General features: G+C 46.1%; 5 non-coding genes across 5 annotated transcripts; 4 read left to right on the top strand and 1 right to left on the bottom strand.

The window, feature by feature from the left end:
* Positions 1–3,269: 3,269 nt before the first annotated feature.
* TRNAA-UGC lies at positions 3,270–3,341 on the bottom strand. The gene has a single exon. It is a non-coding gene; the product is annotated as a tRNA-Ala (tRNA).
* A 105-nt stretch (positions 3,342–3,446) lies between these two features.
* Positions 3,447–3,518, top strand: TRNAD-GUC. Its single transcript has one exon. It is a non-coding gene; the product is annotated as a tRNA-Asp (tRNA).
* A 626-nt stretch (positions 3,519–4,144) lies between these two features.
* TRNAF-GAA lies at positions 4,145–4,217 on the top strand. Its single transcript has one exon. It is a non-coding gene; the product is annotated as a tRNA-Phe (tRNA).
* A 240-nt stretch (positions 4,218–4,457) lies between these two features.
* On the top strand, positions 4,458–4,529 carry TRNAD-GUC. Its single transcript has one exon. It is a non-coding gene; the product is annotated as a tRNA-Asp (tRNA).
* A 205-nt stretch (positions 4,530–4,734) lies between these two features.
* Positions 4,735–4,806, top strand: TRNAD-GUC. Its single transcript has one exon. It is a non-coding gene; the product is annotated as a tRNA-Asp (tRNA).
* The last annotated feature ends 21,803 nt before the right edge of the window (positions 4,807–26,609 follow it).

Below are 26,609 nucleotides of genomic sequence, written 5' to 3'. Positions count from 1 at the left end.
AAAAGCCAAGCGCTGATTGTTTGCTATGAGCAACAATTTTTAAGATATATATATATATATATATAATGTATATATGTATATGTATATGTAGACATATATGTATATGTAGACCCCCCCCCCCCCTCTGGTTACCTCGCACCAGTCGATGGATATTTAGAGGTAGTAGCTCCCAGTGTGGGTACTGAGCGGGTGGCCTTGTGTCTCCTTCAGTAAGAAGTGGGTCAGTTCTCAGTATCTGGAGCCCAGTGTGTGTGGATACAGTCAGTATAATATGATGGGAGCACAAAAAAATAAAAATTAAGCAACACAACGTGGGAGGGGGTCCACGTCTCCTGCCCTGGGAAGATTTTTTTATGAGCAAATTATTCTGCATGTTGTGTAAGAATGTTTTGTCAAAAAATAAAAGAAATGACTGAGTTTTCTAAAGGCTGTGGTTATTTTTTGCACAATGTTCATATAGCGGTAGTGGCATAACCCGGCGATAGAATGGTGGCACACATCAAGACAATTTAGACTAGCACATCGTCACAGGTGCAAATCTATAACGCTAACAGAACTAGGGATTATTCTGGATTACATTGATGTTGGTAGATGGGCCCGACACACATTTGATCAAAAATGTTCGCGAAGGACTTCCATTTTTCATGTATAGTAGGTATATCCTATAAAACATAACTTTTACTAAGTAATTTTTATAAAATACTAAAAGCTTTAACTTTTTCTTTTTTTGTATTTTATAAAATTGTTTATAAAAAGTTACGGTAAGTTTTAAAAGAGAAAGTTATGTGTTATGGTGATTTGATAGTGTATTACCCTCTACAATATATCTGAGATTATGGTGATTTTATAGTAGGTATCTAATAAATCAAGCCATGGACTCCTGAAGTTCCAGAGGAGATTATGGAATGGAGTCTTGTCCAAGGTGCACCTCAGCCGCTGACGGTGAATGTCTTAGAAAATCAGCAATACTGTGCTTTTTCCAGCATCTTGGCATTGTTGTAGTTGTGGGCCTTAGTCCTTTTTACTTCAGTGTCTGAGACTATGTTAAGGCCTCTTTTTCACATTACCGTATGGGTTTTTCGTTCTGTTTTTCACGGTTCCGTTGTTCCGTTCTTTTTTTCTGTTCCGTTTTTCCGTTTGTCATATATAGTATACAGTAATTACATAGAAAAAATTGGGCTGGACATAAAATTTTCAATAGATGGTTCCGCAAAAAAACTAAACAGATACGGAAGACATACGGCTGCATTTCCGTATGTGTTCCGGTTTTTTTGCGGACCCATTGACTTGAATGGAGCCACGGAACGTGATTTGCGGGCAATAATAGGACATGTTCTATCTTGGAACGGAAATACGAAAACAGAATGCATATGGAGTACATTCCGATTTTTTGCGGAACAATTGAAATTAATGCTTCCGTATACAGACCGCAAAAAACGGCCCGTAAACGGGTAAAAAAATACGGTGTTGTGAAAGAGGCCTTAAGGCCCCTTTCACACGGGCGAGTATTCCACGCGGATGCGATGCGTGAGTTGAAGGCATTGCACCCGCACTGAATACCGACCCATTCATTTCTATGGGGCTGTTCACATGAGCAGTGATTTTCACACATCACTTGTGCGTTGCGTGAAAATCGCAGCATGCTCTATATTCTGCGTTTTTCACGCAACGCAGGCCCCATAGAAGTGAATGGGGTTGCGTGAAAATCGCAAGCATCCGCAAGCAAGTGCGGATGCGGTGCGATTTTCACGCATGGTTGCTAGGTGACAGTCTATTCACTGTATTATTTCCCCTTATAACATGGTTATAAGGGAAAATAATAGCATTCTGAATACAGAATGCTTAGTAGGTGATCAATTGAGGGTTAAAAAAAATTAACTCACCTTCTCCTCTTGTTCGCGTAGTTCCCGGTCTCTTCTTTACTTCTTTAATGATGAACTACCGGCTAGGACCTATGGTGACGTCAGATCACATGGTCCATCACCACGGTGATGGACCATGTGATTGGAGCATGTGATCTGACGTCACCAAAGGTCCTTTAGCCCACAGCTCATTATTAAAGAAGTAAAGAAGAGACCGGGAACTACCCGAACAAGAGGAGAAGGTGAGTTAATTTTTTTTAACCCTCAATTGATCACCTACTAAGCATTCTGTATTCAGAATGCTATTATTTTCCCTCTTGATACTTGACTTGGAGGGAGTGTAAAAAAATAAATAAAAAATAAGTATTAACCATTTCAACATTTTTTATGGAATTCTCTTCTTTACACCTTAGTTGACCACCCATTCCCTTTTTACAGTGGTCACTAAAGGGCCTTAAGGCTCATGCCCACGAACGCAAGGGCTCTGTGCCATAGCAGTACGCAATGCACGGATATCGGCCGTGTGCAGTCTGCTGCAGCTGCGGACCCATTGACTTGAATGGGTCTGTGATCTGCAAAATATGGCAAAAGATAAAAACATGACTTATCTTTTGCGGTGCGGAGGCACTGGCCTGAAAGTCCACAGAAGTGCTATATAGTGTTTCTGTGGGCTTCCGATCAGTGGTTCTGTGCCACAAAAGATATTGCATCTGCATGCACACGGCCAGTGCATTCAAGCCCACCGTTTTCAGTCCGTAATAGAGGCATGGAGCCCTTAGGCTGGGCAACTTCCTTCACTTGAGTATAGCACTGACAGAATAACATTGCATTGTGCATAAATAGAAACTTTTAAAAGATTAAAGTTTCCTTGTGGCCAATTAAATACAAAAATAAAATAAAAAATCTATGTTAAAAAAATGTGCATATTTTCTTCTGACCGATCAGAACGGATAGATAAATGGTGAATGTTGAATGATGGTGTGAACTCACCATTAGGCCTCATGCACACGACCGTTGTTTTGGTCCGCTTCCGAGCCGCAGTTTTTTGGGCTTGGATGCCTGTTCACTTCAATGGGGCCGCAAAAGATGCATGTGCTGTCTGAATCTGTTGCTCCGTTCCGTGGTCCGCAAAAAAATATATAACATGTCCTTTTCTTGTCTGTTTTGCGGACAAGAATAGGCAGTTATATTAATGGCTGTCCGCGCCATTCCGCAAATTGCGGAACGCACATGGACCCCATCTGTGTTTTGCGGATTGTAAATTTGCAGACTGCAAAACATAAAACGGTCGTGTGCATGTAACCTTAATATGTCTGATACCACAGGTCTCGCAGGGAGGAGTGAGAATTTTTAAGAAAAGCTGGATGAAGAGGTACACAGAAAAAAAAAAAAAAAAAAAAAGTTCCCTGGAGATGCCGGGGATTGAACCCGGGGCCTCATACATGCAAAGCATGCGCTCTACCACTGAGCTACATCCCCTTCATGCTCAGCAGTGAAACTTTGTGATTGTAAACAGTAAAAGCAGAACAAACCATTTCATACTAGAACAGGAAAACGAGGGCTTGGCTTGGCTTCCACAGCCAATCCTCGTTAGTATAGTGGTAAGTATCCCCGCCTGTCACGCGGGAGACCGGGGTTCGATTCCCCGACGGGGAGGCTTGATCTATTATCTTATTTTTTTTGCAGCTCAAGATTGCACAGTCATCCAGAGCTGAATGTCCAATACAATCTGCATAAAAACCGGGGCCAGCAAAAAGGTAGCAGATCCCTTGTGGAATATCCGCAGCACACATGGCGGAATTCAGTTACTGCAGAAGATTTCTTCCACTAAATACACCCTTTGTATGTCCACAAGGCACAGTTCTGCCATCTTCAGAGCTGTTTCCCTTTGAAATGAATGACAGGTAGAAAGGAGGAGGCTGCTGGCAGGATTTTGTCGCATAATCCGCATCAGGTTTTTAAGAAAAAAAATTCCTATGATTTTTTTCCTGCCGTGTTTTTAACGCGTTTTTTGGCCCGGTTTTGCTGAAGAATCCAATGGAACTCTGAACACGGATTCCAAGAAAAATCCATGTCAAGAATAGACGAGGCACTTCTTTTTTATAACTGCAAACAGAAAAAAGAAAAACGACATATGGTTCAACATGTAGGTTCCCCTTTGAAATGAATGGGACGTTCCTCATACCTTTTGATGAGCTTTTTGACGCAAAATCCTTACCTAAAATATTCTGAACTGAGCCTTGAAATTCATTACATAAAGATTTGTGAGCACTTACCAGTCAGCCGAAATAGCTCAGTTGGGAGAGCGTTAGACTGAAGATCTAAAGGTCCCTGGTTCGATCCCGGGTTTCGGCAGTTGTTTTTTTTTTTTCCTTCCTACTACACATGACTCCTGTGAAATGGCTTTATGAGGAACATCGATAATCTACTTGTGTATGTCCTTACTGCTTGTCTTCTTACAAGAAGTTCTATAGGAGCCCATGATTTTAGGGCTGTGTAATTATTACACAACATGTAATAAGGGGAAGCTGTTCAGTCACATGATTTGCTTGAGGAAACATTACAGTGTTTCATTTCGGCTGAGTTACCAGCTAATCCTCGTTAGTATAGTGGTAAGTATCCCCGCCTGTCACGCGGGAGACCGGGGTTCGATTCCCCGACGGGGAGGCATAGTTTTCTTTTTTTTTTAAAAACCCCCACCTTTATACAGAAATATTCTAGAATTGGTTCCTTTGGTAGCGAAGGAGTCACTCTATTCATCGGCGTCTGTTCGCCTCATTACTTCACCACACATCTCATTTATGAATGTACTGAAAAGAACAGGCCCGAATACAGCAACAAGACCTATGCTGATCTGCCTGCCAACAGCTAATCCTCGTTAGTATAGTGGTAAGTATCCCCGCCTGTCACGCGGGAGACCGGGGTTCGATTCCCCGACGGGGAGGCAAATGTTTTAATTTCATTCACCCTGATGTTTCATTAGGGGGGTGTCTAGGATCGCACATTGTTCTTTTGTTAAAGCCCAAATCGCAATTCCAGTCCTTTAATAGATCTTGTGGGCTGGCGATTTGGCATGCGCCCCCAGCACACTATTTCAGAGTCTCTTTGATAAACCTGGATTTATAGTGAGAATTTCCTTTATCTGGACCCTTTTCAATGCAGAGATTGTTCTTTCTAGCAGTAGGAGGAATTCCAGTCTAAATGAAGCCCTAAATGAAGGTCGGCCGATGTACTTATGTACCTGGCCATGTGCCCTCTTGATTTCAACTATATGAGTCCATTTACACGACTGCATGTATTTTGCAGCCCGCAAAACGTGGATCCATGCCGCATCCGTTTTTTTTTTACCTATTGTAACAATGTCTATTGAATAGGACAAGAATAGGTGACGTTATATATTTGTTTGCGGAGCTACGGAATGAACATACGGATTCGGACAGCACATGGTGTGCTGTCTGCATTTTTTGCGGACCCATTGAAATGAATGGGTCCGCATTCTTTACACAAAAAATGCGAATCGGATGTGGAGCAAAAATACAGTCATGTGAATGGGGCCTATGTATGCAACTGCTATCCTCCAGTTTCTGGCAATGATACAGGTGCGGGCAGCAGTATTTGGTTCTACTGGGGGCAGTATTTTGTTCTGTAATATGGTATTGCTGGCTCCGACTACTTCTGTTGTCCCACCTTCTGTCAATTTGGATTCACTCACAAGATGGGGCCAGTTTTAGTTTTTTTCCAGGGCCACTTTAAGTTCCCAGTCTGTCCCTGTTGTGCATTGTGGTATATCTGTGTAGTGTATTGTGTATGTCTCCACTGTTCTGCCAAAACAGCTGCAACAGGTCAAAGCATGGTCCTTAAAAGCCCTGTCCTGTGATACCTGGCAGGACGCTAGCAGAATATCCTTTAAAGGAGTATTCTCATCTGGACATTTACGGTATATCGATGAGTGAAAGCACTATATATGTGCAGTTTATACTGGCACACATTATGGGGGAAACTACGGAGATGGGGGTAGCACTATAGGGGCATTTACTGGGGCCACTATATAGGGCATATTGTAGGGGCACTATAGTGACATTAGCTCAACTGGTGTTACCAAGAGGGGGTAATTTTGGTACTGGCACACAGAACAGGGGCATTTTTGTACTAGTTAACATTATTAGGGTGCATTTTTTGCATTGGCATACATTATAAGGGGGCATTTTTGTATTGGCGCTCATTAGGGGGCATTTTTTTACTGCCACGTTATAAGGATAATTCCCTTACGTCCTCAACAGCAGCACAGATGGGGTTAACTGCCCCTGTGGACTGGTAGGACCGGCGGAATTTTAATGAGCCCAAGAACCAATAAACGATCTTCAGCTCCCTGAAAGGGAGGAGATCACCCCCCAGCCCACCGTGTTTTTTTCTGTCCTCTGGACAGGTGGACTGGCGTGTCGCTCCCTCTCTGGGAGCTGAAGATTGCTTAGGGGTTCTTTTCCCCTCCTTTCTATGGATCTCAGTGCCTTTATTTTAGGCCTGATCATGGCGATTTCGGTCTGGGGTACCGTCGGGGAGGGGGGCGTCCCCTCCCCTCTTCTCTCATCATCTGTAGACGGTGCTCCGTCCCTCCGTTACCGCATGTGTGCGGCGCTATGGGCGCCGCCATTTTCCGGAAGTGACGCGCCCTAGGTGCGCTACGTCACTTCCGGTTTTCCGAAGCGTTGCGGTGATGTATAAAACTCACCTTTCTTTTAAACTGGCTCCCTAGAAGGACATCCTGGACTTAGGATTAGTCTGGGGAGACAATTTTCGTATAGGTAGAGCCAGTATAGGCTCTGGTTTTTCTACAAGAGAAAAAAAAAAAAAAAAGGGAGTGGTGCTGATCTCGTTTCAGGAACCCGCCCATTTGGCGGGGCTTCCTCCTTTTAAGCGCCCAGAGCCCATCAGTCAGTGCTCTGGTTGTGTTGCTTTCACAAGTTAGCTCCAGAGCTCTCCTGTGCTTTGTGATATTCCTGCAGTATTGCTTTGCTTGGGTTTTGTACTTCCTCTTCTTTCAGCTCTATTTCTTCTAGTGCTGGTGGGCCCCCTTAAGGTCTGGTTTTCTCCACCTCCTGATATTGTAGGTGTTATGACCTGTTTTGTTTCTTCCATTACAGACTATGGCTTCCCTTAAGGAGCAGGATCAGCGGAAGGCTGGGGCCAAGAGGAAGCATTTGGCATGTTACGAATGTAACACACCCCTAGATGACAGCTGTCCTTACTCTAGATGTGAGAGTTGTCGCACGGCATCCACGGAACCCACGATGCAGGAGATGTTCCAATGGACCAAGACATACGTGGATGATTCCATCAAGGGAGTAGTTCAGCTGCTTAATGAGAGGCTACCAGGTCCCTCTCAGACTCCCATGGAGGTGGTCGCACCGGTCGAAAGACCTACCACCTGTTCAGTGGGGTCTTCTTCTTCTGAGGAAGAAGAATCTACTTCTTGCTTTTTCCCTCCAGAAAAGACGCAGAAGTTACTCAAGTCCATCAGGTCGGGGGACCAGGATGTTGACATGGGGGAGTCCTCCTATCCCGCCGGTCGGACACAGCGTGTCTTTAGAGCGGATGAGACCCTCCTCTCTGTGATGCGCACAGAGTGGAAAAAGCCTGAGAAGGGTCCAGTGCTTACCAGAAAATTCAGACTCATGTACCCGATGGCTAAACCCTTGGTGGAATCGTGGGGTTCCGTTCCCAAGGTGGACATGGCTATAGCCAAGTTGTCCCGGCGCACTCTAGTCCCTGCAGACGATGGGTCTAGCCTGCAGGACCCTCTAGGCTGGGGCGCTCACCTGGACGGATCCCCAATTCAGGGATCTTGGTCTCCCCTGGAGCGGCATCTTTCCTCCAATCTTCGCGAGATGCGAGCTATCCGGCTAGCCCTCCTTCACTTTGCGCCTCAGATCCGGGGCAAAGCAGTGAAAGTCCAGTCAGACAATATGACTGCAGTTCTCTATATAAACAAACAGGGAGGCACAAGATCATTGCCCCTTCTGTCAGAGATCGGGGTAATTCTTCAGTGGGCAGAGCTGAACCTTTCCCATCTATCTGCCGTTCATATTCGAGGCTCCCTCAATATGATAGCGGACCGCTTAAGTCGAGGATTACCGACCATGGAGTGGTCTCTGCATCCAGAGATCTTCAGGCAGCTAGTTCACAGATGGGGTATGCCAGAAGTGGATCTCATGGCAACCAGGTTCAACGCCAAGGTGATGAGGTTCTGTTCCCTCTACAGGGAAGACAACCCCCTGGCGATAGATGCTCTGTCAATACCGTGGAGGTTCAGGCTGGCTTACATCTTCCCTCCCTTTTCCATGGTACCGAGGGTATTGATGAAAATCCATCAGGATCAGGCCTCGGTAATAGCCATCATACCGTTTTGGCCCAGAAGATCCTGGTTTACCCAGCTCATTCAGATGAGTCGGGGACAATACTGGAGACTCCCCCCGGAGCAGACCCTGGTGTCGTGGGACACTCACCTCTGCCTAGATCTGCACAGGTTCAACCTGACAGCCTGGAGGTTGATCAGTCCCTTCCCAACATAGAAGGGCTTTCCGAGTCGGTCCTGAGAACTTTGTCGCATTCCCGAGCAGAGTCTACAAAGAAGGCCTACTCCAGGATCATGAGAATCTTCGAGGCATGGTGTGATTCCAGACAGGTGGCATCTGCAGATCCGCCTCTTCCTGCGATACTTCAATTTCTTCAGGATGGATTAGATAGAGGCCTATCTCCAGCTACCTTGAAGGTACAGGTTTATGCCATCTCGGCCTGTCTCAACAGGCCACATTCTCTGGACCCACTCATCAAACGCTTCCTGAAGGGAGCTGAAAGACTAAAGCCTACTATACTGAAACCTATCCCCCAGTGGGATCTTTCAGTAGTGCTCAGGGGGCTAGCATCTCCCCCCTTCGAGCCCTTGGAGGAGGTAAATTTTAAATTTTTGACTTTAAAGATGGTCTTTCTTCTGGCTATAGCTTCAGCCAAAAGAGTTTCTGAATTGCAGGCTTTCTCCGCAATTCACCCGTACATTATTTTTCTACAGGATAGAGTACTCCTGAAGTTTTTACCTTACTTCAGGCCTAAGGTGCCTACTTTCCAGAACATCAATCAGGTAATATCTTTACCAGTTTTGTTTACAGCCTCCTCCTCTGATACTCCAGCTAGAGACCCGCTGGATATTTCAAGATGCCTCCAGATCTATGTGGATAGATCTAGTGAGTTCAGGATAGATGAGAATCTTCTTATCCTGTTTGCCGGTAAGTCTAAAGGCCGTAAAGCGTCTAAAGCCACCATTAGTCGCTGGATCAAGGAGGCCATTATGGAAGCTTTCGTCTCCCAATCCTTAGATCCTCCTGAGTTTGTGAGAGCCCATTCTACTAGGGCGGTCTCCACCTCGGTTGCGGAGAGAGGACTCCTCCCCTTAGAGTTGATCTGTAAGGCGGCCTCCTGGAGCTCTGAGTCAACCTTCATCTCCCATTATAGGATAGATGCTAGGATGGCAGAGTTTTCGGCTTTTGGGCAGACTGTTCTTAGTTCTGCCAGGCATGAGGACCCTCCCTAGGGGATTCTTCTTGCTATCTCCCCATCTGTGTTGCTGTTGAGGACGTAAGGGAATCGTTAATTTCTAACGATAATTTGTTTTCCCTTAGTCCTAACAGCAGCACACAAATATCCCACCCTAAATACATTATGCTTGTTAAAAACACGGTGGGCTGGGGGGTGATCTCCTCCCTTTCAGGGAGCTGAAGATAGTTTATTGGTTCTTGGGCTCATTAAAATTCCGCCGGTCCTACCAGTCCACAGGGGCAGTTAACCCCATCTGTGCTGCTGTTAGGACTAAGGGAAAACAAATTATCGTTAGAAATTAACGATTATTACTACTGGGAGGCATTATGGTGAGCTTTATTACTACTGGGGGACTATAGGGAACATGATTACTAGTATGGGCACTTGGGAGCATTATTGGTTCTGGGGCACAGTGGGGACATTATTACTACTACTACTAAGTGCACTCTGGCAAATAATAATTTCAATTGGTGGGACTTTGGGGAGCACTATTACTGTGGGGGCACCCAGGCACTGTATTAGCTTAGCACAATTATTTTTGGGGAACATTATGTTTACTCTTTTTTGGGGCACCGTGTGCCAATAATTATTGAAGGGGGCATTGGTACTACTATTTTCAGAGGGATTGTATTGGGGGTGGCAGAATGGGGTGTTCAGAAGGTGGGAGGATGATGGAAAAGTAGGAAACTAAGATGTCGGTTTGACAAACTTCAGAGACGAGAGATGGCTGTAAAATCATCATGGCGGTCTGTTCTCAATGGAGAAGATGAGGAAAGAGAACATGTACTGTACATCAAAGGAGACAGCACTGGATGTAAGAGGTGTGTGCGTCTGTATTACCCTGTATGTTCTGTAGCGATGCAGCGGGCGCGCTCTGAGCAGGAGAGGAGACGCTCCGGCTCCTCCCTCTGTCATTGCAGAGGGAGGATTCAGAGAGTGGCAGCAACAAGCAGCTATAAGCATGGTGGTGGCTGCAAATGGGGAATGGGGGCTTCGGCCTGATGAGGACGGCCGAGGGAGGGCAGCTTCTGCCAGAGCCAGCAACGTGGTGGGCAGGTTGTGAAACAGAACTGCATGGTGAGTCCTGTCACAGGGAGGGAAAAATAATAGTTTATTTGAGTACAGTAGCTTTACATTGGGGCCCTGAGTATTAAGTACAGTGTGTCTATGTAGGATGAGGGTGAGACTCCTACCTTCATTCTCAACAATATAATTTCAGCTGTATGATGTATGTTGGGAGTGGTCTATTATATGTAGGAGGGGCACGCAGGGGCGGATTAAGTGCATGATAGGCCCGGGGCTGTCTACCCAACTTGGGCCCCCATCCATTTTAGTTTAGTTATTTTTTTTTTGTATGAAGAGGCTGCGGTGCTTCATGGGTGCCACAGTCTCTTCTTAGGCCATATGACATCTTCAGACTAAAAAAAAATGCCCCAAATTGGGTCCTAAACTGCAAAATTTGGTCACCAAATTTAAAATACATATAATTGTAATAAAAAAGACATGGAGGAGAATACAGCACCACATACCTCTTACATCCAGTGACATCTCCTGTCATGTAGACCTTCTCTTTCCTCTTCTCCTCCATTTGACCCAGACCACCATGGCAAATTCTTTCAGCCGCATCTCGTCTCTACAGTTTGTAACACAGACACGTTAGATTTCTAAATTTTTCCATCAACCTCCTCATCCTGGTGTCCCCACAGTGTCATCCTGCCACCCCCAATACTGTGCCCGTTGTGCTTCTCAATGCCCCAGGAACTATACTGCTGAAAAAATAGTGACCCTAATAGACATAATTTGGGTAATTTATCAAACTGGTGTAAAGTAGAACTGGATTTCCAAAAGAGCTGTCAAATATGAAAGGTGGAATCTGATTGGCTGCTATGGGCAACTAAGCCAGTTCTGCGTTACACCAGTTTGATAAATTACCCCCAAATGTCCCTATAGTGTCCACAGCAGCTATAATGTCCCCTAGAGTGCCCCCAGTAATAATAACACCCTATATTGTGCTCCAGGCAATAATCCCTGTATAGTGTCCCCAGAAATAATAGAATTGCCCCTACAGTGCCTCCCCAATAGCAACACCCCCATATAGTAATTTCCACCACACTGCCCCTACATAGTAATCCCCCCATAGTAATTTGCCCCCACACAGTAATTTCCCCCAAACTGCCCCCATATAGTAGTTTGCCCCCCACACAGTAATTTGCCCTACACTTCCCGCACATAGTAATTTCCACCACACTGCCCCCACATAGCAATTTCCCCACACTGTTCCCACATAGCAATTTCCCCACACTGCCCCCACACAATAGTTTTCCCCACATAGTAATTTGCCCCCACATAGTAATTTGCCCCTACATAGCAATTTCCCCACACTGTCCCCACATAGCAATTTCCCCACACTGCCCCCACACAATAGTTTCCCCCACACTGCCCCCACATAGTAATTTGCCCCCACACTGCCCCATATAGTAATTTGTCCCCACACTGCCCCATATAGTAATTTGTCCCCACACTGCCCCCACATAGTAATTTGCCCCCACACTGCCCCCACATAGTAATTTGCCCCCACACTGCCCCCACATAGTAATTTGTCCCCACACTGCCCCCACATAGTAATTTGTCCCCACACTGCCCCCACATAGTAATTTGTCCCCACATAGCAATTTCCCCACACACAATAGTTTCCCGCACACTGCCCCATATAGAAATTAGCCCACACATAGTAGTCCCTCCCATAGTAATTTGCCCCCACACTGCCCCCACATAGCAATTTGCCCCCACACTGCCCCCACATAGCAATTTGCCCCCACACTGCCCCCACATAGCAATTTGCCCCCACACAGTAGTCCCTCTCATAATATTTTGCCCCCACACTGCCCCCACATAACAATTAGCGCCCACATAGTAGTCCCTCTAATAATAATTTCCCCCCACATAGCAATTTGCCCCCACACTGCCCCATCTAGTAATTTTCCCCCACATAGTAATTTGTCCCCACATAGTATTCCCTCCCATAATAATTTGCCCCCACACTGCCCCCACATAGCAATTTGCCCCCACATAGTATTCCCTCCCATAATAATTTGCCCCCACACTGCCCCCATGTAGCAATTTGCCCCCACACTGCCCCACATAGTATTCCCTCCCATAATAATTTGCCCCCATACAGCCCCCACATCCCCCCCCATGTACTCAATTTAACTTCCCTAATATGTCCTCCTGTGTGTAGCCGCCCCCCAAATATAGGCACATGAAATAAAAAAATAAAAAATGAACAAAAAAATGAAAAGATAAATACTCACCTATGTCCATTGTCCAGGGCCAGGCGCTTGTTCGCAGAGGAAGGCGGAATGAGTCAGGCGCGTCACAGTGCTGCGTCCCGGCACAGGCGCGCGATGACATCATCACGCACGCCTGCGCCGGGATTTCTCTACCGCATAGGCCTCAGGCCTACAAGGCCTGAAGCCTATGGCGGTGATCGGCGACGGGACAGGAAGCTATGCGCTCCCGTGCCCCACCGCAGTATGTGGGTGTTCGGGTCAGCGTTGGGCCCCCCAGCGGTGCTGGGCCCAGGGCTGCCGACCCGAACGTCCCTATTATAATCCGCCACTGGGGGCACGCCTTTATTCTCCTTGGGCCCCCGCTAAGCTAAATTTTTGGGTGCGCCCCTGTGCTCTGCTGAGCTAAGGGTACTTTCACACTAGCAATAGTCTTTTCCCAGAAAAAAATGCATCAGGTTTTGTCCTAATGCATTCTGAATGGAAAGCAATCAGTTGAGTATGCATCAGGATGTCTTCCGTTCCGTCCCTTGTAAGGTATTTGACCGGACAAAATCCCAGAACAATAGCGCACTTGCCGGATCTGGCATTAATTTCCATAGAGATGTATTAATGCCGAATCCGGTACTAAGTGTTCCGGAAATTGCTGCATCGCCGGATCCGGTTTTCTGGTCTGCACATGCGCTGGGCTTTTGATATTTGCAAAAAGATCCGTCTAACGGATCCGGAAAATAAGGCGTTCCGTTTGTACACGGCTTTTCCGGAGCTGCTTGCCGGATCCTAACAACGCTAGTGTGAAAGTACCCTAAGCTGCAAGTGTAATAACACTCTTAGGTTTTTTATACATCACAAACCTTAGAAAAACTGATATGTTTAATAGACATATGCCAAACGTGCACAATTTTATTCTGTTTTGCTTTCCTTTCCTGCCCATTGTTTAACTAGATGGGAAAAGGCTTGTATTATTCCATCTAGTAAAAAAAAAAAAAAACATGGTCCCTTTAAAAATTCCACCTCATCCCTAACCTCACCACTATAGTTATCCCTGCCCTTACCCACCTCGTCAACCTAACGCCAACCACTGGTGTCTTCCCTGCCTCTTTTAAGCATGCAGTCATTACACCCATACTCACCCTCCCACTCTATCCAGCTATCGTTCCATTTCACTGCTCCCATTTGCATCCAAACTCCTTGAACAACATGTCCATCTTGAATTGTCCTCTTACCTCTCATCCCACTAACCTTTTCACCAGCTGCAATTTGGCTTCAGACCCAATCACTGAAACTGCCCTAACCAAAGTCGCCAATGATCTGCTAGCTGCCAAAGCTAAAGTCACTACTCTGTGCTCTTCTTTCTTGACTTCTAGGGTTGTCACGATACCAAAATTTTGATTCGATTTCGATACCATAAAAAGTATTGCGATAGTCGATACCATTCAATACCATGTGAAAAAATAAAACACCAAAAAAGCCATGTGCATTCTGTATTTTATGGAATGTCTGGCAATCGAACAGTCCAATCCTATTTTTTTTGGGGGGGGGGGGGGGGGCAAGGTGGCTAACAAATGGCATATCACTCAGTTTTTATTAGTTTTTTTCTGTTACGGCGTTCACCGCATAGGAGATTTCTTTTATATTTTAATAGTTTGGACTTTTCGGACGTGGCGTTATGTAATATGTTTATTTATTTATTGTTTATATATTTTATATTTAAAATTGGGAAAGGGGGTGATTTAAACTTAAAGGGAGTCTGTCACCTAATTTTCACCAATACAACTAACAACACTGCCTCATAGAAGATTGCAAACCCACTCTAAATATATCTGTGTGTACTATGTGTCTTTATTCCATGTCCAGGAAAAGCACTTTTAGGGTGGGTTCACACTAGCGTTAGGGATTCCATTATGGCTTTCCGTTATAACATGGTTATAGCCAGGCCTTTTTTTCTGGCGGAACGCCACCTATTTTCTGCCGACTCGCCCCGCCCCCCTTTAGTTACTCCAGGGTCGTTTCTTGGGGCGGGCGGGCCGGGCAGCCGCCCGGGGCGCTGTCAGAAGGGGGGCACCGGCAGGGCACAGCAGGAGATGAGCACTGTGCTTCCATTGTAGAAGCGCTCACTCATCTCCAAAGTCATCTCATCTGTATTGCCGTCCTCAGGACGGCAATACAAATGTCTGTAATGCGTCAGGGCAGGGAGAGGTGTGTCCCCTCCCTGTTCCTCTGATAGGCTGCCAGCACTAGGCCGGCAGCCTATCAGAGGCCGTGGCAGGCGGCGCGATGACGTCATTGCGCCGCCTGAGCCAGCGAGGGACACAGGCCGGAAGAGGCCTGCATCGCATCCTGGAGGAGGTAAGAAGTATATTTTCTTTGTTTTTTTTAATATATATAAAAATGACAATCCTGGCACATAAGGGGGGCTGCTGGGCTGGCACAGACATAAGGGGGGCTGCTGGGCTGGCACAGACATAAGGGGGACTGCTGGCACATAAGGGGGGATACTGGCTACTGGCACATAAGGGGTGCTGCTGGCACATAAGGGGGTCTACTGGCTACTGGCACATAAGGGGGGCTGCTGGCACATAAGGGGGCTTCTGGCACAGACATAAAGGGGGCTGCTGGCACATAAGGGGGGCTACTGGCACATAAGGGGGGCTGCTGGCACAGACATAAGGGGGGCTGCTGGGCTGGAACAGACATAAGGGGGGCTGCTGGCACATAAGGGGGGCTACTGGCTACTGGAACATAAGGGGGGCTACTGGCACATAAGGGATAAGGGGGGCTACTGGCACATAAGGGGGGCTACTGGCACATAAGGGATAAGGGGGGCTACTGGCACATAAGGGGGGCTACTGGCACATGATAGGAGGCTACTGGCACTTGATAGGGGGTTACTGGCACTTGATAGGGGGGCTTCTGGCACATGATAGGGGGGCACTCAGGCTACTGGCACATGATGGTGGGGTGCTCTTATTACTGGCACATGATTGGGGGGCATCTATGGGGGCACATCTTACTGGCACATGATATGGGGCACATCTTACTGGTACATGATTGGGTGGCACTATAGGGACATATACAGAGGCTAAAAAGAAGCAGTATTTTATATGGGGGCCCTGTATAGGGGCATTTTATACTGGGAGGGAAGGAAGGGGCCAGGCCAGGCTGCGCTGCCCATGTGTGGACTAGGGCGGTGGCGGCCGCGGGCACTGGCAGCCTGGCTGTCATGACCGTCACTGGCAATTTTACTTGCATCCCTGTTCTCTAAAGGGGGCGGTTTTAGGGGGCGGTCCTAGGGGTGGGTAGGGGCGTGGCCAGGGGGTGAGTTTTCCGTCTTGCATAACGGGACCCAGATGGATCCGTTTTGATTCCCATAGACTTCTATTAAGACGAAGAGCAAACAGAATGCCTTTAAAAGGCTTCCGTTTTGCATTCCGTCATAATACAAGTCTATGGGCAGAAGAACGGACCCGTCCTTCCGTTTTATGGATTCCGTTATTTTCCATTATAACCATTTTTTAACGGAAAGCCATAACGGAATCCAGAACGCAGATGTGAACCCACCCTTATTCTGCTGAATAACAGCTCCCAAGTGCCCAGCTGAAAGTGAAGTTAAAAACAGATTTCACTCCTGACTTGATTTCTAACGGCTATATCTTCTGATATAATGCAAGGTCAGGCCCATGTTTACCAAACCAAGATATGAGCAGCTAAAGCAGCCCTCCCTTCTTCAGTCTGGTTTGCTTTGGGCACTTGGAGCAGCAGAGCTGGGCACTTAGGAAATGCACCACCAATGACTTTAGGGGGTAGGGGTGGCCACACGGCGCCACCAATGTTTTTAATAATGGGGTTGGGGGGGCGCACTGTGCCACCAATAAAGATAACTAACCTTTTAATACAAATACAGGTGGCGGGTGCCGGCGGCAGAATCACATACCCGGCACCCAACCTCTATGACAAGGCGCTGCGATCCGCGGCAATTAACCCCTCAGATGCCGCATCTGAGGGGTTAATTGCCAAGGATCGCAGCGCCCTGTCATAGAGGCCGGGTATGTGATTCTGCTGCCGGCACCCGGCACCTGTATTTGTAATAAATGTTAGTTATCTTCATTGGTGGCTCAGTGGCCACAGCCCCTCCCCTCCTCCGACCCTCTCTCCTCTCATTGGTGGCAGCGGCACAGTGGGGACAGGGGGAGTGAGGGACTCCTTCTCCACTCTGCTGCTGAGGAGAACATTGCGCGCGCTAAGAGCAGCACGCACCATGTTCTCTATACTAGGCTGTGCAGTAGCGCAGCCTATTATCCGTTAAAGGCAAATCGCAGTATCAAATCGATCCGGGTACAAAAGAATCAATTGGGTATCGATAATTTGATACCCAGTGCAACCCTACTTTCCTCTACCTTTAACTTTGTTGACCACTCTCTCCTCTTACAAATCCACTCTTCCCTCTGCATCAAAGACCTAGCCCTCTCCTGGATCTCCTTGTACCTCACCAAAAGAATCTTCAGCCTTTCCTATTTATGCACTACCTCCTCTTCACGTCCCCTCTCTGTTGGTGTCCCTCAAGGCTTCTCCATTTACACATTCGGCCTGGGACAGCTCAAACAATCCCATGGCTTCTAATACCCCTCTGTGCTTAAGACACTCAAATCTATTTCTTTGGCCCAGATGTCACTTCCCTGCTATCCAGAATATCAACATATCTTCAATCTTCTCCTCCTGCTTCCTAAAACTCAACATGGAGAAAACTGAATTCATTGTCTTTCCCACATGTCACTCAGCCCACCTACCAAACCTATCCATTACAGTTAATAGCTGTAACGCTACAACGGGTGTGGACCCGCTGTGCCACTTACCGGTTTGGCTTTGGGCCAAACTTGGAAGCGGAATCTAAGTGTTCCCCTGGTTTTCACCCTTTATCCCGCTCCAAGATGCGGAAGCTAGTCTTAGCTGCAGGGGAGACACCAGGTCGCTACCGCAAGAGTGGTCCAGGTTAAGTGGCAGCTGGCCGAGCCGGCCAGAACGCCCCAGTGCAAGCAATGGGGATACAGGCACGTGGAGCGAGCTGTCACTGGATGGAAGGAGCACAGCAGCAGAGTCAGATGAAGCAGAGCTGAGTTAGTGATTTATCAGAGCTGGAGCTGTTAGAACAGCAGAGCTGAATAGCTCAGGTGCAGCAGGTGTAACAAGCTGAACAGCAGACAGAGGCGTGGTTGACAATCCGAATCATACACTTGAGAGCAGCAGGTACAGGAGGATCAGACAGAGACGAGGTCAGGATACAGGTTAAGATTGGAATCAGGATATCAAAACAGGAACAACAAGCTGGAACCTTCGCTGTAGAAAACTACAATATTGCTAAGGCATCACAGGAAGGGGGAAGCACCCTTATAAAGGTAGTGCCTGGCGGAGATTGGAGAGAAGGTGGAATCGGGGGGGCGTGCACGAACCCTTAAAGAAACAGGATGCATGCGGCTCCTACAAGGTGCAACTGAAGCTGTCGCCGCCCGCGACAGTGCAGGAAAGCGGGTCCGGAGCCTGCAGCGGAGAAGTGCAGCCTTGTGTGCAGTTCGACTGAGGTACATAGCAGGATGCACTGCATGCTGGCGGCTGCCAGCTGCCATTGTTACAATAGTATAACGCTTTCTCCACTCTCGCAGGTCCATTGCCTGGGATAACATTTGATTCTGCCCTGTCGTGTAAGCCACACATCCATAACCTTACCTCCAGCTGCCGTTTTCAACTTAAGAACATCTCTCGTATTTGTTCCTTTCTCACCCTGAGTAAACTAAAATGCTAGTGCATGCTCTCGACATCCTCTGCCTGGACTACTGCAACATCCTCCTGTGTGGCCTCCCATCCAGCACTCCCACTCCCCTCCAATCTATTTTCAATTCTGCTGTCCTATTAATCCACATCTCCCCTCGTTTCTCCTCTGCCTCCCCCCCTCTGGTAATCTCTTCACCAGCTCCCCGTCGCCCATCAAATTCAGTTTAAAATACTTACAACTACATATAAGGCCATCCACAACCTGTCCCCTCCTTACATCTCTGACCTGCTTTCTCGATACATCCCCACAAGTAATATTAGATCCTCACAGGACCTCCTCCTCTGTTCTCCTTTCATCTGTTCTTCACACAATTGACTACAAGATTTCTCACATGTACGGGTGGATTGGCCGTAGACACTACAGGGAAATTTTCCGGTGGGCCGATGCCCCAGGGGGCCACCCAAGTCCTACTCTCTGCCTCTAAGCCCCCTGATACATAGACAACTGGAGGAGGAGAACAGAAGATGGTAGCTATTGATTGTCACCACAGAGGGCCAGCTTTTGGGGCAGTATATTGTGTTATTTGGTTCTGCTGAGATGTTATTTTTCACTATGGTTTTGTTGACCCCGCATATTTGTGTTGTCCCACCTTCTGTTAATTTGGACCTGCCTACAAAATGGGGCCACTTTTAGTTTTTTTTCCAGGGCCTTTTTAAGTTCCAAGTCCGACCCCCCTGCTCACATGCTTCGCCCCTACTCTGGAACTCACTACCCCAACATATCAGACTCTCCACCAATATCCAAACCTTCAAGAGTAACCTGAAAACCCCCCTTTTTTTCAGGAAAGCCATACACTTGCAATAGCATGCTACCACCACACAGCCACATGAGCAGCCTCACCTACTGTGTTCTACCCTTCCCTTGTAGATTGTAAGCTCTTGTGGGCAGGGTCCTCTACCCCTCTGTACCAGTCTGTTAATAGTTTGTTTATTGTATTTTTATATTTGTGTAGCCCAGTCTGGTACATCATCATGGAATTAATGGGGCTTTCAAATAAGTAATAATAATAAAAATGCAGGAAAACTGATGCAAATGGATACAAAAGACCCGTTGTTGTTTTGTTTTGTTTTTTTATGAAATCCTGGCAGACAATTTATAATGGTTGACAAAGTAAAGAGTGAGCTCCAAGAGGCTGCACTACAGATATGGTCCAATAAGATCAGGCATTGAGACCAAACAAAGGAAATGGGCTGTAATAAACAAAGGAGGATCTAAGCTCTGATAGACAAAGTTAATGTCACGCCCTTGTGTGGGAGGGAGACACCATACCGGATGAAGAAGGAGAGGGAACAAGGAACAAGGCCTGAAAGCTAGCGAAGAAAGAAGGACACCTCCTAGTCAAATCCCTAGTCACATTCCTGACTGGCTGTCAGTATGAACAGACCCCAAAGGTAGGTGAGTTCATACGCAGGAGTACCTAGAGTCCTAACTCACCCTATAAGACCCTGGCGATAGTGACAGGACTGAGACTACCTGTTCCTCCAGAAAGGAAGGATGACCAGGAGTCTCCCTCAGGCCTACAACAAAGGGCAGGGGAAAAACAACACACAGATAAACCAAAACAAAATGCAAAAAGGAAAGGAAACACTTTCCAGTAGCTATGGCAGCAACAGAAATTCAGCCGAGAACCAAACACCAGCAGACCACAGATACCACAGAAGTTATAAACCGCACAGCATTGTGGGAGAAGCAACTATAAATAAGGAAAGTTAAATGACCACAATAGCAACACCTGGAGTTTAGAGGTGTAGCCAGTATCAGAAACAACACAGAAGTCAAAGCACGTGTTGCCAGTCTCACAGATCTTCTGTCACCCACTGTCGCAGGGATGTCCGTATGTCTCAGTATGTCCGTGACAGATAAATTTGGAGGCTCTGAAGGCTTTGTTACCGCCTGAAAACAAGAAGCAAAAGATTTTCTGCTTTCCTAATTTTTCTGCAAAATAACTGTGGTGTCAAATGCTCACTCCAGCCTATGATAAATAACTTGAGGGGTGTAGTTTCTAAAATGGTGCCACTCATTGGGGGTTTCCACAGTACCGGTACCTCAGGATCTGTACAAATTTAAAGTAGGGGCCAACAGCCATTTTGGCAAATGGCGATTCTTCCCTTCTGAGCCCTGCTGTGTGCCCATACAGCACCTTACATATATGGCATTCCTGTATCTAGAATAACCAAGTAGTGTGGTGTGAGTCTCAGATGAAACCAGCCAGGCATAACATATTGGGCATTGAAATGCCATACATGTGGAAAATTGCAATTTTCATTTTGCATGGTCTGCTGCGCATTAATTTCTGCAAAATATCTGTGGCATCAAAATGCTCACTCCATCCTGTAATAAATACCTTCAGGAGCATACTTTCCAAAATGGGGTCACTACTTGAGAGTTCTGCATAAGTGCCACCACATTGGGTCTCTAATTGTTGTACTGTACTTGGGAAAAATTATGTAACAACATTTGGTGTGCTTTCTTCTTTTACCACTTATGAAAACATTTGGAGCCAAAACTACATATAATTAAAATAAAATGTAATTTTTCATTTCATGTCCCTTTTTAAAAAAAAATTCTGTGAAACATCTGTGGGGTCAAGCCAAAAACTATACAGTTATATGAATTCCTTGAATGGCTTAGTTTCCAAAATGTGGCAACTTTTTGGAGTTTAACACTGAACTGGTACCTCAGGGGCTCTGCAAATGTGACATGGCACCCGAGAACCATTCCAGCAAAATCTGCCCTCCAAAAGCCAAATGATGCTCCTTTCCTTCTGAGCTCTGCTGTGTGCCCACACAGCAGTTTATAACCACATATGGGGTGTTGCTATAATTAGGAAAAATGCCTAACAAATTGTGGGGTGCCTTTGCTTCTGTTTTAGATTACAAGTCTGGGGCTAAAGCAACATTTTATTGGGGAAAAAAAATCTAAGTGTTTCTAAATTTTAAGAAATGTCTGTGGGGTGAAAGCACTCATTGCAACCCTAGATAAATTCCTCAACGGGTGTTTGCAAAATGGGTTCACATATAAGGGTTTCCACTGTAGAGGAACCTCATGGTCTATTCAAATACAACATGGCACCCAAAAAACATTCTAGCAAAACGTGCCCTCCAAAAGCCAAATGGAGTGTGCGGTGTGCCCATTCAGCAGTTTATGACTACAAATCACAGTCGAAGGGCTCTGCAGCTCTGTCATTATGATAATGACTAGGGATGAGCGAACCCGAACTGTATAGTTCGGGTTCGTACCGAATTTTGGGGTGTCCGGGTTCGGGTTCGGTGTTCGGCGCTTTCTTGGCGCTTTTTGAAAGGCTGCAAAGCAGCCAATCAACAAGCGTCATACTACTTGCCCCAAGAGGCCATCACAGCCTTGCCTACTATTGGCATGGCTGTGATTGGCCAGTGCAGCATGTGACCCAGCCTCTATATAAGCTTGGGTCACGTTGCGCTGCATGTCACTCTGCTGATTCAAGCATAGGGAGAGGTTGCAGCTGCGACGTTAGGGCGAGATTAGGCAGATTAACTCCTCCAAAAGACTTCATTCTGTGATTGATCTGCAGCTGTGGATCATTGAAGTGCTAATATCGACTTGCTCACTTTTTTGAGGCTGCCCAGAGCGTTTTTAGATCACTTTTTTTCTGGGGTGATCAGCGGCCATTTTGTGACTTGTGGTGCGCCAGCACAAGCTATCACCAAGTGTATTTAACCATCAATAGTGTGGTTATTTTGTGCTATATCCTACATCAGCTGCAGGCTGAGCCTGTGTCACCGAAGTGCATTTAACCATCAACAGTCTGGTTATTTTTTGGCCATATACTACATCTGGTGCAGGCTGAGCCTGTGTCACCGAAGTGCATTTAACCATCAACAGTCTGGTTATTTTTTGGCCATATACTACATCAGCTGCAGGCTGAGCCTGTGTCACCGAAGTGCATTTAACCATCAACAGTCTGGTTATTTTTTGGCCATATACTACATCTGGTGCAGGCTGAGCCTGTGTCACCCAAGTGCATTTAACCATCAATAGTGTGGTTATTTTTTGGCCATATACTACATCAGGGGCAAGTTGAGCCTGTCACCCAGCGCCTAAAAAATAGACCTGACATTTCTATTCAACCAAATTTGTACTGTTTTAGCTGGTCAAGTTATTTGTAGTAACCGTAAAAGCACACTTTTTGTTCTGGGTTGAAAAACTATTCCCAAATTTGCCATTCTCAAAATAACTAGTTTCTGGTATATGAGGCCTACTTGAAATCTATCCCAAAAAGGACATCTTACATTGAAGGTGCTGATAGTGTCATTCAGAAAAACCTAAGACACGCTACCGTGCAGATAGAAGTCTGATTCTGTGATTAAACCTATACCTGTCACATAGCGCAAAAAAAAACCAGGCCTGACATTTCTATTCAACCAAATCTGTACTGTTTTAGCTGGTCAAGTTATTTGTAGTGACCGTAAAAGCAGACTTTTTGTTCTGGGTTGAAAAACTATTCCCAAATTTGCCATTCTCAAAATAACTAGTTTCTGGTATATGAGGCCTACTTGAAATCTATCCCAAAAAGGATATCTTACATTGAAGGTGCTGATAGTGTCATTCAGAAAAACCTAAGACACACGCTACCGTGCAGATAGAAGTCTAATTCTGTGATTAAACCTATACCTGTCACATAGCGCAAAAAAAAAAACAGGCCTGACATTTCTATTCAACCAAATCTGTACTGTTTTAGCTGGTCAAGTTATTTGTAGTGACTGTAAAAGCACACTTTTTGTTCTGGGTTGAAAAACTATTCCCAAATTTGCCATTCTCAAAATAACTAGTTTCTGGTATATGAGGCCTACTTGAAATCTATCCCAAAAAGGATATCTTACATTGAAGGTGCTGATAGTGTCATTCAGAAAAACCTAAGACACACGCTACCGTGCAGATAGAAGTCTAATTCTGTGATTAAACCTATACCTGTCACACAGCGCAAAATAAAACAGGCCTGACATTTCTATTCAACCAAATCTTTACTGTTTTAGCTGGTCAAGTTATTTGTAGTGACCGTAAAAGCACACTTTTTGTTCTGGGTTGAAAAACTATTCCCAAATTTGCCATACTCAAAATAACTAGTTTCTGGTATATGAGGCCTACTTGAAATCTATCCCAAAAAGGATATCTTACATTGAAGGTGCTGATAGTGTCATTCAGAAAAACCTAAGACACACGCTACCGTGCAGATAGAAGTCTGATTCTGTGATTAAACCTATACCTGTCACACAGCGCAAAAAAAAACAGGCCTCACATTTCTATTCAACCAAATCTGTACTGTTTTAGCTGGTCAAGTTATTTGTAGTGACCGTAAAAGCACATTTTTTGTTCTGGGTTGAAAAACTATTCCCAAATTTGCCATTCTCAAAATTGTGGTGAACGGGAACAATGAGGAAAACATCTAATAAGGGACGCGGACGCGGACGTGGACATGGTCGTGGTGGTGTTAGTGGACCCTCTGGTGCTGGGAGAGGACGTGGCCGTTCTGCCACAGCCACACGTCCTTGTGAACCAACTACCTCAGGTCCCAGTAGCCAGCAGAATTTACAGCGATATTTGGTGGGGCCCAATGCCGTTCTAAGGATGGTAAGGCCTGAGCAGGTACAGGGATTAGTCAATTGGGTGGCCGACAGTGGATCCAGCACGTTCACATTATCTCCCACCCAGTCTTCTGCAGAAAGCGCACAGATGGCGCATGAAAACCAAGCCCATCGGTCTGTCACATCACCCCCATGCATATCAGGGAAACTGTCTGAGCCTCAAGTTATGCAGCAGTCTCTTATGCTGTTTGAAGACTCTGCTGCCAGGGTTTCCCAAGGGCATCCACCTAGCCCTTCCCCAGGGGTGGAAGAGATAGAATGCACTAACGCACAACCACTTATTTTTCCTGATGATGAGGACATGGGAATACCACCTCAGCACGTCTCTGATGATGACGAAACACAGGTGCCAACTGCTGCGTCTTTCTGCAGTGTGCAGACTGAACAGGAGGTCAGGGATCAAGACTGGGTGGAAGACGATGCAGGGGACGATGAGGTCCTAGACCCCACATGGAATGAAGGTCGTGCCACTGACTTTCACAGTTCGGAGGAAGAAGCAGTGGTGAGACCGAGCCAACAGCGTAGCAAAAGAGGGAGCAGTGGGCAAAATCAGAACACCCGCCGCCAAGAGACTCCGCCTGCTACTGACCGCCGCCATCTGTGACCGAGCACCCCAAAGGCAGCTTCAAGGAGTTCCCTGGCATGGTACTTCTTCAAACAATGTGCTGACGACAAGACCCGAGTGGTTTGCACGCTGTGCCATCAGAGCCTGAAGCGAGGCATTAACGTTCTGAACCTTAGCACAACCTGCATGACCAGGCACCTGCATGCAAAGCATGAACTGCAGTGGAGTAAACACCTTAAAAACAAGGAAGTCACTCAGGCTCCCCCTGCTACCTCTTCTGCTGCCGCCGCCTCGGCCTCTTCTGCTGCTGCCGCCGCCTCGGCCTCTTCTGCTGCTGCTGCCGCCGCCTCGGCCTCTTCCTCTGCCTCTGGAGGAACGTTGGCACCTGCCGCCCAGCAAACATGGGATGTACCACCAACACCACCACCTGCGTCACCAAGCATCTCAACCATGTCACACGGCAGCGTTCAGCTCTCCATCTCACAAACATTTGAGAGAAAGCGTAAATTCCCACCTAGCCACCCTCGATCCCTGGCCCTGAATGCCAGCATTTCTAAACTACTGGTTCCCAACTGGTTCAGGACCCGACTAGAGGGACGGCCATACTGGACTTAGTATTAACCAATAGACCTGACAGAACAACAGACGTGCAGGTTGGGGGACACCTGGGAAATAGTGACCATAAAGTAATAACCTTCCAATTATCTTTCAAAAGAGCGTTTCTACAGGGAGGAACAAAAATACCAAACTTCAAAAAAGCTAAATTTAGCCAACTAAGAGAGGCCATAGGCCTAACTAACTGGGACAAAGTCCTCACAAATACAGACACAAAATGGGATATCTTTAAAAACATCCTAAAATCTCATTGTGAGAGGTACATACTGTATGGTAATAAAAGGTTAAGGAACAAAAAGAAACCAATGTGGATAAATAGAACTGTAAAGAAAGCAATAAATGACAAAAAGAAAGCATATAAAACACTAAAACAGGAGGGTAGCACGGAAGCACTGAAAAACTATAAGGAAAAAAATAGAACATGTAAAAAACAAATAAAAGCGGCCAAACTAGAGACCGAGAGATTAATTGCCAAAGAGAGTAAAACTAACCCAAAAATGTTCTTCAATTATATAAATGTTAAAAAGTATAAATCTGAAGGTGTCGGCCCTTTAAAGAGTAATGAGGGGGGAGTCGCAGAGAGCGACGAGGAGAAAGCAAAGCTGTTAAATATTTTTTTCTCCAATGTATTCACTGAGGAAAATAAATTGTCAGATGACATGCAGAATGCAAAAATAAATTCCCCATTAAAAGTGTCCTGTCTGACCCAGGAAGAAGTACATCAGCGACTTAAAAAGATTAAAATAGACAAATCGCCAGGACCGGATGACATACACCCCCGTATCCTAAAGGAATTAAGTAATGTCATAGCCAGACCCTTATTTCTGATATTTGCAGACTCTATACTGACAGGGAATGTCCCACAGGATTGGCGCGTGGCATATGTGGTGCCAATATTCAAAAAGGGGCCAAAAACAGAGCCTGGAAACTATAGGCCGGTAAGTTTAACATCTGTTGTGGGTAAACTGTTTGAAGGTTTTCTGAGAGATGCTATATTAGAGCATCTCAACGGAAATAAGCAAATAACACCATATCAGCATGGCTTCGTGAGGGATCGGTCATGTCAGACTAATTTAATCAGTTTCTATGAGGAGGTAAGTTCTAGACTTGACAGCGGCGAATCAATGGATGTCGTATATCTGGACTTCTCCAAAGCATTTGACACTGTACCACATAAAAGGTTAGTATATAAAATGAGAATGCTCGGACTGGGAGAAAACATCTGTATGTGGGTAAGTAACT

Source organism: Bufo bufo, chromosome 2, assembly GCF_905171765.1.
Source record: "Bufo bufo chromosome 2, aBufBuf1.1, whole genome shotgun sequence".
Lineage (NCBI taxonomy): Eukaryota > Metazoa > Chordata > Amphibia > Anura > Bufonidae > Bufo > Bufo bufo.
Note: the sequence above shows the minus strand (reverse complement) of the source record. Positions and strands in the feature narration are given on the sequence as shown.